The sequence below is a fragment of the Protopterus annectens genome, chromosome 1.part0 (genome assembly GCF_019279795.1).
Source record: "Protopterus annectens isolate FY-2018-M chromosome 1.part0, PAN1.0, whole genome shotgun sequence".
NCBI classification, from domain to species: domain Eukaryota; kingdom Metazoa; phylum Chordata; order Ceratodontiformes; family Protopteridae; genus Protopterus; species Protopterus annectens.
This window is the reverse complement of record NC_056725.1, coordinates 959,749,916-959,763,682: the sequence shown is the minus strand read 5'-3', so window position 1 is coordinate 959,763,682 and position 13,767 is coordinate 959,749,916. Positions and strand designations below refer to the sequence as shown.

General features: G+C 42.4%; 1 protein-coding gene across 21 annotated transcripts in view; it reads left to right on the top strand.

Moving 5' to 3' along the window:
* EPB41L2 (erythrocyte membrane protein band 4.1 like 2) overlaps window positions 1–13,767 on the top strand; it is a 2,741,769-nt gene that overhangs the window by 2,506,071 nt on the left and 221,931 nt on the right. The gene's annotated exons all lie outside the window — the stretch shown is intronic.

The following is a 13,767-nucleotide window of genomic DNA, read 5'->3' as shown; positions in this document are numbered from 1 at the left end:
TTTTAAGGCATCCTTCACCAATACCCCCTTTGACGGTTCAGCTTTGTTCGGGCCTCAGGTGAAGGATACATTGACCAGGTGTGAGCAAGACGGCAAGACCCTTTCTGCCGTAGGAGTCCATTTCTCCACCCCTTCAAGACCCTATCCAAAGGGTCAGAAGGGAGGGAAAATGCGGTTCCGTAAATCTCAAGGAGTCATGCCGGACACACGTGGTCAGTTTACCCCCAGAGGCAGAGGGGGTAATAATAATAGGCGCCGCCCTAGGGGCAGAGGGGTCCGCAGAATCAGGGTAGCAGGAACCTCTCCTGATAAACCCTTCCAGCATCCCTGAGGTGTTGCCCGACTGCCCACCCTTGGAGGCAGTCGGGAAGATTGTCGCTGTACCCAATAGCCTGGCTGCCTCTCTCAAGACAAATGGGTACAGTCGATCATATCCGAGGGCTACAATATCCCTTTCGAGAGGTTTCCCATTCCTCAGCAATCCCTTCCAGACGCCTCACCCGGTCTAAGGGAATTGGCAAAGCAGGAGGTATCAAAGCTCCTAGCAAAAAGAGCCGTCCAACTAGTGCCAGCAGACCAAGTAGGATCCGGCATCTACTCAAGATTCTTTTTGGTCCCCAAAAGGATGGGATATTGGAGACCAATTTTAGACCTCAGCAAACTAAACAAGTTTGTCAAGAAGGCTAGGTTCCGGATGGTCACGCTTCAGTCCATTCTACCCTTTTTGGGCAAGGGCAACTGGATGTGCTCAATAGACCTTCAGGATGCGTACTATCATATAAATATTCACAGGTGCTCCAGAAGGTTTCTCCGCTTTCGGCTGGGGTCCAGTCATTTTCAATTCAGAGCCCTGCCCTTTGGCCTCACTACAGCCCCCAGAGTGTTTACCAAATGTATGGCAGTGGTTACGGCTCATCTGAGACGTCAAGGATTCCAGGTGTTTCCGTATCTAAACGACTGGCTCCTCTCCTCCACCACCAGGCATCAACTTCTCGAGGCCAGAGACTACACTCTACAAACCTGCAAACAATTGGGGATTTCGTATTACCTTTATAGGCGCAGAATTAAACACTGTCAGCATGTCAGCCAGACTCACAAAACAAAGAATTCTGGACACCCAGAAGTATGTTTGGATCATATTACTCAGCAAGAAGATCAGAGCCAAATTTGTCCTGAAGGTTCTGGGTCTTATGGCTGCGGCCATTGTACTACTACCATTAGCCCACTTCCACATGCGGCTTCTGCAGTGGATGTTGTTCGCTCAGTGGTCATTCCAGCAGCTCCCCATGAGTCACGAGATTTTCGTCACGCAATCATGCAAGAGTCATCTAACCTGGTGGATGTCTTCTCCTCTGCTCCATCAGGGCCGACTGTTTGTTCCCCCAGTTCCGGTTGCCACAGTCACTTCGGATGCCTCTCTGATCAGGTGGGGGGGGGGCATTATCAGGGCAGGATGGTCCATGGGACTTGGCAACCCATAGAATACCATCTGCACATAAATGTCCTAGAGATGAGAGCAGTGCTTTTAACGTTGCAAGCCCTCAGCGACTTTCTTCCCTTAGGGACTATTGCAGTTCAGACGGACAACATGTCTGTAGTCTGGTATATCAACAAGCAGGGCGGGACCAGGTCCTATCCACTGTGTCGAGAAGCTCTCAGACTTTGGCAATGGGCAGTCTCCTCTCATCGGTTTCTGATAGCAACGCATATCCCCGGGAGATCCAACCTCTTAGCGGACAGACTGAGCAGAGCTATTCTCATGCCACACGAGTGGTCTCTCAAACAATCGGTAGTGGGTGAGATTTTTCAGAAGTGGGGCTTCCCTTCCTGCGACCTTTTTGCTACACCCCAAAACAGCAAATGCCCGGACTTCTTCACCCTCTTTCCTCTACCAGGCCATTCCCCGAGAGACTCTCTGACCCAGGATTGGCCTCAGGGACTTCTGTATGCCTTTCCTCCATTTCCACTGATACCACAAGTTATTCAGAAAGCTACCGTATTGAGAGCCAAGTTGATCCTCATTGCCCCTTACTGGCCTCGACAAATTTGGTTTCCGTCCCTGCATCGTCATCTCCTGGCACAGCCTTGGCATCTGGACCCAGTTCCAGATCTTCTGACCCATCAGTCGGGTCAACCGCACTGGGCCATTCATTCTCTCAACCTCACTGCTTGGTTGCTCCACTTCCTTCCTTAGCCAGGCTTCCTATGATCTCTAACCCCATTAGAAATATCATAGTAGCTTCTCTAAAGTCCTCCACCAGAAAGATTTATGCTAGTAAGTGGAAACGTTTTTCTTTCTGGGCAAAGTCTAAACACATAGATCCCTTTACTGCTCCAGTGCATTCAGTTTTGGACTTCTTAGCAGAGATTTTTCAATCGGGGTCTTCTTCTTCTACAGTTAAAGTCCAATTGGCAGCTATCTCTAATTTTCATGTTGGTTTAGTGGATCAAAACATAGTCCCACAAGCTTTGCAAAGCCTTTCTGAGGGGTATCTTTCTCCTGAAGCCTCCAGTCAGAGATCCTCCTCCCCAATGGTATTTGAATTTAATGCTGGCATCCTTGATTCTACCCCCCTTCGAATCGGCTGCTACATGCTCGTTAAAGTTTCTTTCCTGGAAAACAATTTTCTTGGTTGCTGTTACTTCAGCTAGAAGGGTTTCTGAACTTCAGGCCCTGTCTGTCCGTTCCCCATACTTGTTTTTTCACAAAGATAGGGTATCTCTAAGAACTAATCCATCTTTTTTGCCCAAAGTTGCTTCCCAGACGAATATTAATCAATCTATTGATTTGTCAGTCTTTTTCCCTAATTATTTGGACAAAGCTGAACAAAAACTTCATTGCTTGGATGTCCATCGTCAACTCAGATATTATTTGGCAGAACTAAACAATTCAGAAAGTCTGATCAACTATTTCTTTCCTATGCAGAGAACAGAAAAGGTCTCCCAGTCTCTAAAGTGACCTTATCCAGATGGCTGTCTTCTATCATTTCTTATGTTTATGTTCTTAGAGGCAAGCAACTGTCATCAAAACCAAAAGCACATTCTACCAGGAGCCTGTCCACATCCACAGCCTTTCAGGATAGGCTATCTATTGACACCATTTGTGCAGCAGCCACTTGGGCCACTCCTCACACCTTTGTCTCTCATTACAAATTGGACTTGGCCTCCAGGGACATGGCTAAGTTTGGTTCCACAGTTCTCAAGAGTCTGTTCCATTGAGCCACCCAGGATAGAGGTGCTAGGGATGCGGTCCCATCCAGCAAGAATGAAGGCGAGTTGACAACTTAACATTTAGAAGTTATGTACATACCATAACGTTCCATGTTAGTTGTCTTCTCTCGCCTTCTTTCTTGCGTCCCTCCCTCCTTCCCCCTGGCCTGGACTGATCTTGAGGTTGTACCCTTTTTTGGGGGTGTTGTCACTCTTTCCAAGAGTTCCCAGTAGGAAGACTCATTATTGTTAGCGGCTATTGGCCTAGTTTCTCCTACATTTAGTAATCTTCTTCCTTGGGAAGAAGTGTTTTTGGCAGGGTTTTCTTCTAGCTACCAAACGAGATCTGAGGTAGTCACGCCTTGCATCATGGGATATAGGGTTGCCTCGAGCTGGTAAAATGAGTTCTCGAGCTTAGCAAGTGCAGAGTCGGAGCCGAGGATCGGCTCCGGACCCATCCAGCAAGAAAGAAGTCGAGAGAAGACAACTAACATGGAACGTTATGGTATGTACATAACTTCTAATTTTCTTCTATTGTAGTTGTAGGTTGGTACTAGGCTATCGGTCCTAGGGCCTATACAAGCCTAGCCATAACAATTCCGTGGCTATTTCTTCCCTGGCCCCCTGTCTAGCAGGGTGACTGACATGATCCCCGGGGTGAATTTCTTTTCTCCCATCCAATCGTCAAGGTTCCTTTTGAAGAGGGCCAAAGAGGCACTCTGCTTGACATGTATGGGCAATCTATCCCAGAGTCTGGTGAGTCTCTGGGTCAGGAACCTATCCCTCCAGCATATTTTGTTTATTGTGATGACAAGGTTTAGATCCCTGGAGCATGTAGCTCTGAGGGATTGGGATTTCTTTAAGTGTAGCATGTCCAACAGCTCTGGGTTTGACATGGCCTTGTATGTTAAGCAGAGATCGCCTCTGAGTAACACTTTCACTTGCTCAGCTGACAAATTTCCTCTACAACACAAAATTAAGGCTCATTCAACCAGGGCTGTGTCCACATTTTCTGCATTTTCAGCTAGGCTACCAATAGACAATATTTGTGCAGCAGCCACTTGGTCAAAGCCTCATATCTTTATCACCCATTACAAAGTTGATAAGGCCTCCAGAGACAGGACTTCCTTTGGTTCTACTATCCTGAGAAACATACTCCCGTGAGCCACCCGAGAAAGATGGTGCTTGGGATGCTAACCATCTGTAAGAATGAATGGCGAGATAGAACAACTTCACATAAAGAAGTTATGTACTCACCATAACATTCCATGTGACTTGTTCATCTCACCTTCGTTCTTACTTCCCACCCTCCTATCCCCTCCAGTTTTTTTCGAGGACCAAGATTCTGGTTTTATCGTGGTTGCTTTGTCTTCCTACTGTTTTTACCTTAAAAAGTGAATGAATGGCATATGGTATTATTAGTGGCAGCAAACAAGATGCATCGTGGGATAGGGACTTGGCCTCGAGCTGTCTGAAGACCTCGAGCTTTGTAATTGGCTGAGTCGGAGCCGAGGATCGGCTCCGAACCAATCTGTAAGAATGAAGGCAAGATGAACAACTCACATGGAACGTTATGGTGAGTACATAACTTCTTTTTATTTAGGCTCATCAGAAACAATTGGATCCATTCACTGTTCCAATCCCAGCAGTCCTTGACTTCTTTGCCTCAATTTTCAAGGGTGGAGCAAGTGTAGTTCAATTGGCAGCCATCTCCAACTACTATAGAGTGGACAGTGCTTCCTCTTTAGCATCATCTAAATTGTGTAAAGCATTTCTTATGGATACCTTCTTACTTAGACCCCACTTCACCTTGAGATCTCACCATGGTTTGTTTTACAAGCCTTAGTACATTCCCCTTCTGAACCATCAGCCAAGGTGGTTCTCAAATTTCTTTCTTAGAAAACCGTGTTTTTGGTAGCTATAACCTCTGCAAGACGAGTATTGGAACTACAAGTACTAAATTTCTAACTACCATATTTGATTTTTCACAAAGATAAAGTTACCTTATGCACAAATCCTTCTTTTTTTATCAAAAGTTTCCTCTGAAAACATCAGTCAGGTCATCAGTTTACCAGTTTTCTTCCATATTTTTGAAAATAAAGGAGAATATACCCTTCATCTTCTTGATGTACATAAACAGTTGCATTTTTACCTTGGTAGAGCAAAAGCATTCAGAAAATCTGAACTACTATTTGTTTCCTTCTCTAAAATGAGAATGGGAAGACCAGTCTCAAAGGTTACCTTGGCTAAATGGATAACAGATTGCATTTCCTACGTCTGTTATTTGAAAGGTATTCTTGGCAGCAGTCTTCTTCCCCTTTCATCAGTACAAATACAGGGGTACCCCAGGGTTCAATACAGGGTTCCCTTTTATTCACCATATTTATCAATAACTTTCACACCACTTTTACCCACAGTACTGTTATCAAATATGCAGATGACTCTACAATTATCTGCTCTTCTAAATCTGTCACCACACTACAGCAACTTACCCAAGAAGCATTTACTTCAACTGAAACCTGGATGTCTAAGAACCACCTCGCTCTCAACCCCAATAAAACAAAACTCTTAATCTTTACCCCCACAAAATCCAACCCTGTTGACAAGTCAGTATTCTCTGTTCATTCCTAAAACAACACTGTCATTGAAGTTGTCCCTAGTACCAAATTGCTTGCTGTTATTGATGATAAATTGACTTTTGACCGTCACATCTACAGTTTTTGTTTGTCTTTTCGGCTTTTCCCGGTTAGGGGTCGCCACAGCAGAACTTCGGTCCGCTAATGATTGGCAGTAGATTTTTATGCGTGCCGCATTGTCAGCCCGACGCCCAACCTTCAGCGAAGGCACGCCCATTCACGCATGTCTTTCGGAGGCCACTCGACCACGGGGAGAACATGCAGACTCCACACAGAAGGCACTCCAGCCGAGAATTGAACAGGACCACCTCTTGCTGTGAGGCAACAACGCTACCGCTGTATCACCGCGGCTTTTACCTTCACATCTACAGTAATATAAACAAACATGAAAAGCTAGGAGCCCTTTATAGGCACAACTATTTTTCTTAGCATTGCTGCTAAAAAGGCCCTTGCCTCATCGTTCCTACTTCCATCTCTTTTGTATGGAGCCCCCATCCTCACCAATCTACAATCTTCCCAGAAAACAAAACTCGACACATGTTACAACAAAGTTGCCAAATTCACTACAAATGCAAAATTCTCTTCCCACCACTGTTACTCTCTGAAGCAACTAAATTGGCTCGAATCTCCTCACTTTCTCACTTATCTTCAATTAATTACTGCCCATAAACGTATCTACCACCCAACATCCTGCCCATCCCTCTCCTCTATTCTGACCATATACCAACCTAATCGACACCTCAGGTCTGAAAACAAAATGTTACTAACTATTGAGAAACCTAAGCTCTCAGCTGGCCAAATGTATTCTTTCACTGTCTCTAAGCTATGGAATAATCTCCCTCCTTCAGTCAGGACTATCAGTAATCCTGCTTCTTTTAAAAAAATCTCTCAGAATTCACCTCTCCTCTCACTGGCTGTGCACCTGTACCCTAACAAATAACCTCAAAACCTGACCTTTCTCACTGGAACCTCTCTTCTAACTTTAATTACTGATATTTCCTGTCCTTCTCTGTACCATACTATCTCCCTCTGCTGTCACTTTTAGCTTGATCTTTCCCTTCTTTTGTCCATCAGTCTCCTCCTATTCTTACTCTGAAGGTAATTCTTCTCACTGCTAAAAACTCTACCTATACATTTTCACTTATGTTAATTGAATGTATTCTATTTTTACAGCATGTTTCCAAACAATTCTTCATTGTTGTTATTACTTTCACTAGTCTATTTCTACTGCTCAGTATACTTTATATTGTGTGCAACACTTCAATGTATGTAATTAATGTGGAGCTTTTTTCCCCTGTATTGTGCATAGCATTTCTGTGTATGTAATTATGGGAGCTTTTCCCCCCTGTATTGTGTGTAACATTGCTGTTTATATGTAATTAATGTGGAGCTTTTCTTCCCGGGCCTCCACTGAAAATGGGTTTATTCTCGGCCCAGTGGCTTCAGAATATCCTTCCATACAGGCCACCCAAGGTTACTGTAGCTGGGGACTCTGTCCCATTGGTTGAGGAAGGAATAAACGTGACATCAGATAAAGACATTATTTACTCACCATAACATTCCGTCTATGTTGTCCATTTTCATTCTTCCTGAACTCGTCCCCCCTTTTCCCCCCTATCCTTCTCCTTGGGAGAGACCTAACAGAAGTGTTAGGAACCATAGTTCCTGTCTGAGCTCCTGATCTTTCAGCTTTCACTTTCTTGTCATAGCATTTTTATAGTATTATATGGATATATTGTATATAATAGCAGCAAACTTGATCTGAGGTGTTATAGTGGTCAGGGGCAAGTAAGGGGAGGAGCTCAAGATTCAGATCCTAGAAGCTTTAGAAAGTGGCCAATTTGAATCTGTGGATCGGATCCAAACCAATTGGTTGAGTAGAAATGAAAAATGGACAGCACAGATTGGTACAGTGTTCAAGTTGCACTGTTGCAGTCATCACACTTGGGTTATCTGCCTGCAGGTAGCCCTCAGTCGGCCAGAATACCAGAGTCTGGGGATTTCTGCATCGGATGCTGTCGCCTTTTCCATGACATCAGGTCGTCAGCGGTATAAAACAGGCAGCCGATGCCATAACCCCAGTCTTTCTTGCCAAGAAGGAGCCCGAACCAGAAGCAGTTTGCAAGTGCTGGTCGGCCGCTACCTGAAATTTTCATTTTTCGAGTTTCAAACCTCAAGTCTAAAGCTAAGTACCCCGTTGGGGATCCCTTTTTCTTGCTCTAACCGATGTCAGAAAAAGTTAACAATTGTCTTGCCTGTGGAAAGCAAATACCTCACAGAGATTTTCATTCTTACTGCGTCACCTGTTTAGGCCCAGACCACCACGTCCCTCGCTGACGGTTTTGTGTCTTGTTTAACATCCGAACCATTCATCTTAGGGCTATCTTTGTCACTAAATTATTTTGTTCTCTGTATTCTGAAATGGCTTCGATAAGCCATCCGTCTACCGATCTTCCGAAAAAAGTAAAGATAAAGACAGACCGCATAGGTCCAAAACTGCTGACAACGCTTCCGTTAAGCTAGTCGCCAGTCTGCCGGTACTCAGTGAGGTGCCTTTGCAGCCCCTGATGCCCGCTTCTACAGATTTGCAGGCCTCTAATGAGACCCATTCGGAGTTCAGCATGCTGCGAGATGCTTCTTCGAGTATGGAACCTGCGGATGTCTCTACCTTGGATGGGTCTGGAGCCGCTGTGCAGGCTCTGAGGGTGTATTCCGGCCTACCGATGTTCAAATTAAACAGACAACTTCGATTTAGCTGGTATTTTTTTAGTTAATTAGTTATTGCTTCCAGCTTTAAATGATTAATTGATGAACTTTCATCTTTATAGTGTTCTGTATAATGATGTCTAAAGGTATCAGATGTATCACCTATATCTGAAACTTTCTTTTTCTTCCCTTCATGTAAGATGTTAACGATATTAGTGGCTTTGGATTGCATTTTAATTCTCATGGATAGGTTATGTAAGTGTTTAGGTGAGATTGCATAAGAATTTATTTTTAATCTTTCCAAAGTTGGATTAATTTTATGAGATAAAATTTAATTGTATTTTTTTAAGTTCATCAATTTCCTTCTTATTGGCTAGGAGGTCTAAGAATTTTTTTATTTTTGCATATCATGTTTATACTGCAAATTTTGCCATTCTGAATCCCATTCTTTAATTTTGTTTTTAAACCAACTGGATGTTCTGCCATATGTATAGGCTTTTAGTGAATCCCATAACATAACTATATTTATCTCTTTGAGTGCTGACAGTAACCATGGCCTGAATTCTTTAAATTTTGTAATATGAGATGGAATTCTTGGTGTAAAAGTTAATGCTTTGAAATCGATTTGTAATTTCAAAACAAGAGAATTGTGGTCAGAGAGTGGACACAGAACTATTGAAAAAACATTTACCTTTGTATATAAATCATGAGAAACTTTCAATAGTGCTTTCTCCCCTGAGCCTGGTCTAACCCATTTTAGGAATGTTTCCATGTTTTGAGGATTCTGCACTGCCATTTTTTTTCCAGTCCTGAAACCAATGCATGCAACAGAATTGGGCACTTTTTTTATCCTGGGAGCCTGTGCACCCAGCTGTCTTTTTGTATTTATTTTTTTATTTCTTTAACCTACCTCTCTCCATGATATGTGCTATATAAGATACATATATAAAATACAGTTTACATGTCAGTGTTGGCTTGGTTCAGATGGGGTCCACCACGTGAAGGTACTCACCAAGACTTGAGTATGAACTCCGTTCCAGCAATACTGCTTTCCTTTTCTTGCTGATTTCGCCATCTGTACATTCAGACCTCAAATGCCTTGCCTAACTTCCAGTGTGAGGTGAAAAATGAGGTCAGTGCTCCCCTTCAGATGTCATGGTCCTTTTCTTACTAGTGCCTAGGTTATTATTGCTTTTCTCAGTACAGTTATCTTTCCTGGTTTCCCTTTAGGAATATCAGTACTTTCAGTAGGTAGAAATCATTGTGCTTATATAACTTATGACACACAAGTATTACTTCTCCCCTTGTGCTCAGAAGCATAGCATTTTTCCCCTTATTTTGTTCAGTCCAAGAGTGTGTAGTGTACGTATCTGTGCTAGATATGAGTTACTCTTTTCTAAAGGCCCACTCTTTGTGAACTTGTTTGCACAGCATGCACTACTAAAAGTTAAACATTCAGCCCAACATGAATTAAGCTAGGCACTTCATGGTTATTGGCTATGCGTGTAAAAGTCTGCAGACTGATTTGCCTAGTATTTAGCTATTAACCTATGAAACAGGCGCATGGATTCATACAACAGTATTGACATGGCAATGTAGCATTAGATGTACTGTCCTTCAGATGAGATGTCAAACAAAAAGCTCATCTGTGGCCAAGTCTTATATTATGGCACATATTTAAGACAGTAGAGGCATTAACCTTTAGTGCCCTGGGGGTAGATCTTAATGCATAATACAGCACCAATGCCCTGATCACGAGACCTACTGCTCTAAGTAGGAAATTCTAGTAACTGAATTACTTCTAAAAGTAGATCTTATTTACCTTTCTAGTTGGAAACACCTGATTTATTATACGCACATGGTAATATACTAATGCCACTGTAGAATTAAAACTTTGAAAGGGTATTAGATCTGCTAAAGGACCCTATTAAGGCTTGTGTGGCAAGATTTCTCAGAGCACATTCAAAGGAAGTTAACTGTGCATCAGTGCTTGGGTAATGTGAATGCCATAAGTAAGGATGAAACAACTAGTATTTACATCTAACTCCAGGCACAGTTTAATCTAATCTGGCTTCCCTTGTGTGGAGCTCACCTTTTTCAGTTTTCAGAACTCCCTTTTGACATTTACCCTGTTTCTTCTTTTTACTTTTGAAAAAAAAAAAGAAAAGAAAAATGTGTGTGTGTGTGTGTGTGTGTGTGTGTGTGTGTGTGTGTGTGTGTGTGTGTGTGTGTGTATGTATACAGCTACGTATATATATTTACAATAGGTTGTCAAATGTCACTTTTTTGGTGCAATAGCGTTATTCTTTGGCTGGAAAAGTGTATGAATGCACTTACTTTCGATTATACTGTTACTTAAGTATTGCAGTTTCAGATGTACCAAACGTTTTGGCATTGGGGCTGTAGGAGTGTGTGCGCTTGTGTGTGTGTCTGTGTGTGTGCATGCTCGGGCGCGCACGTGTATGTGCTTGTGTAGTAGAGTTAGTTTAAGAGCTAAGTAAGGACATAGATTTAGTGTTGTGGGAAAGTATGCATTTTGGTATTAGAGTAATGGCTAGGTAAGGGATAAATTTAGTGTTGTGTGTGTGGGTTGATGCATGTGGTTTGTGACAGAGTGTCTTGTGTAATGGTAGCATTTTGGAAGGATTTCTTTAAAGTAAGGTGTTGGGTTAGGGACAGGATGCTTTAATTAGACACATTTGTGGGGGGCTTATCTAACCTTGTCCTTGCACTGACCTATCCTACACCTAACCATAACCTTACACCTTGCCTTAGAAAACCTTTTCTCTTATACTAGCATCATGCAGATTTGGTCTGAATGTTGTGGTACAGTCTTCTGTATAAGACTGGAAATGGACACTGTTTTCCTTTTTCAGTGTTTTCTTTCATTTTGTCTGATTGTCCACTAAGTGTGCTTTTCAGTATACTGGTATGGATCTATAGTGATTGTATTTTTACCACACACACACACACACACACACACACACACACACACACACACACACACACAAAAAAACTATTTGTCGGGGAAAAAATCACCCCAGCGAAACTGAAACTCCCTTTTGAGCGCCACTATTGGTCAAGTCCTACATTCCCTATGCATGATGTCAAGGAACCGTGATTGCTGAGCCATTTTTTTGAAGCATGTTAAGAAGAATGGGAGCTGTATGCGTATTTAATAGACACACATGCACAAATGTGTGTCTGTATATGTTTGTGTGTATATGTGTTGTGGGAATATTGAATACTAATTTATTATTTCCAAATGAATGAAAATATTAGGAGTATGTGTTTTCCATATACTGCATTTACCGCTGGGTATGCCAGAATTGCTTCTTTTGCTATTGACTTAAAGTCGTTGCAGCTTAGTGTGTAAACAGCACTGTATGCAGTTTAGCCACTGCATCAGCAGCAGCTGGGAAAGCCTCCGGTTTTTTAGTGGCTACTCCATCTTATCTGCTGCTTTATTCTGAGTCACTTTCTCAGTATTATAACTAAGAGGGTTCATCTTTTCTGCTTAATGTCTAGCAACATCTTAAATTTCAGCATTTCATTTGTTCTCCTTCACAGAGCTAGTGAAAACTCCCTAGAAGCACTGTTTATCTCACTAGTCCACTTTAGGTTGAACTGTACCATTACAGTGGGAAGAGATCAGGGCGATCTTGCGCAGAAGTATTGGAAAGATGATTTTTCCTTGGTGGGAAGGGAAGTCAATATAGTATGTATTTGAGCATGCAGTTAAGCATTTTATGCATTGTTCTCTAGGTGTACCCATGTTTTCCTTGTTGGTGCTGCAGATTTTGAGAGTATTCTCATTCACTGTCAGAGCTGAGCTGAAGATAATCCATCTTTGAGTTGGATTGGTCACCTTTATCTGTAATATACATCTACTGAGAAAAGTATACTTGCTTCGGTAGAGCTACCCCTGGATATTTCTGTACCTTTTTAACTTCCTTTTCTCTCTGTTAAAGAATGTGCATTAGGAATTTGTATGCTTTAATTTTTGTTGTCCAGGACATTATTGATAGGTTTAACTTCAGTGGGTAAAGTCATGGCCTTAAACTTAATGCAAAAAAATGCATTACCATTCCCTTCAGCAAGACTGATGTTCCTGCAAACTACCACATCATTCGCAATACCCTAAGCAAACAGTCAATGGTGAGAGATCTGGGAACACAGATTGACAGCAACTTATCTTCGATCACCATATCTCCACAGTAGTATGAAGGATATTTTTTATTGCTCATCTTATAAGTAAGGGTATTGCCTCCGGAAAAAAAAGGTTATAACTCCCTTGTACTCTTCCCTCATCAGGCCAGTAATAGAGTACAGCGCTCCCTTTGGTATGTTCCTTTCCAAACACCTGCAGCAGTTGGAGAGACCACAAAGTTCCTTACAAAGAAAATGCAAGGTCTTCAAAATGTGTCTTAATGCAGACTGACTGAAATCATTGTCATTTTACTCTGTGTCATACAGACTGCTCAGAGGTGAGCTATGCCTTACATATAGTGCAATCTCTGACCCAGCTTTAGTGGAAATGCCGCACATTCGCAAGTCAAATGGCACACTGGTCACTCGCTCAAAGGACCTTAACCTGGTATGTGATATCAACAGAACTTGCTGGAGAGACAGATTTGTCTTACAGAGGTTGCCCCACTTATGGAACAAGCTTCCTATTCATGTTAAACAAAGCCCCTCTTTGACCCTATTTAAGCGTAATTTGGAAAATTGGATAGCTATCTAGAAATTCACCCCAGGGGTTCCACCTGTATCTCTCTTGGACAGGGGAAATAGGTGCTGATTGTAGTGTCTGCTTGAACTAGACACCCTTGGGAAAACGGGTTGAACTTAGGCTTGTAATTGCCCTGGTGCCCGTTTGCCTAGTAACCTCCTGTGATCCTATGAAGGTGCCTGAAGTTTACAGGTAGTGTGTACAATGTGAATTTCTTGTAAGAAGGTTTGATTAACTTATTAGCTTTTACCCTTTTCCTTCCTCCTGAAGTAAGCATTGAATTGTAAACGTATCCAATTCAGATTAGCCAGCTGCAGCCTTTCTGTTTGTATTGCCTGTCTGTGCACATGGAAATGGCTGGTTCTGCTATTGTAAATTTTGCATAGATTTGCTGTCTCTACAGGTGTACAGCTGAAGTTGTTATCTGGTGTACTTACTTTTACCACACTTTGTAGTTTGTACTTTGTTGCTAGATTCCTAGAT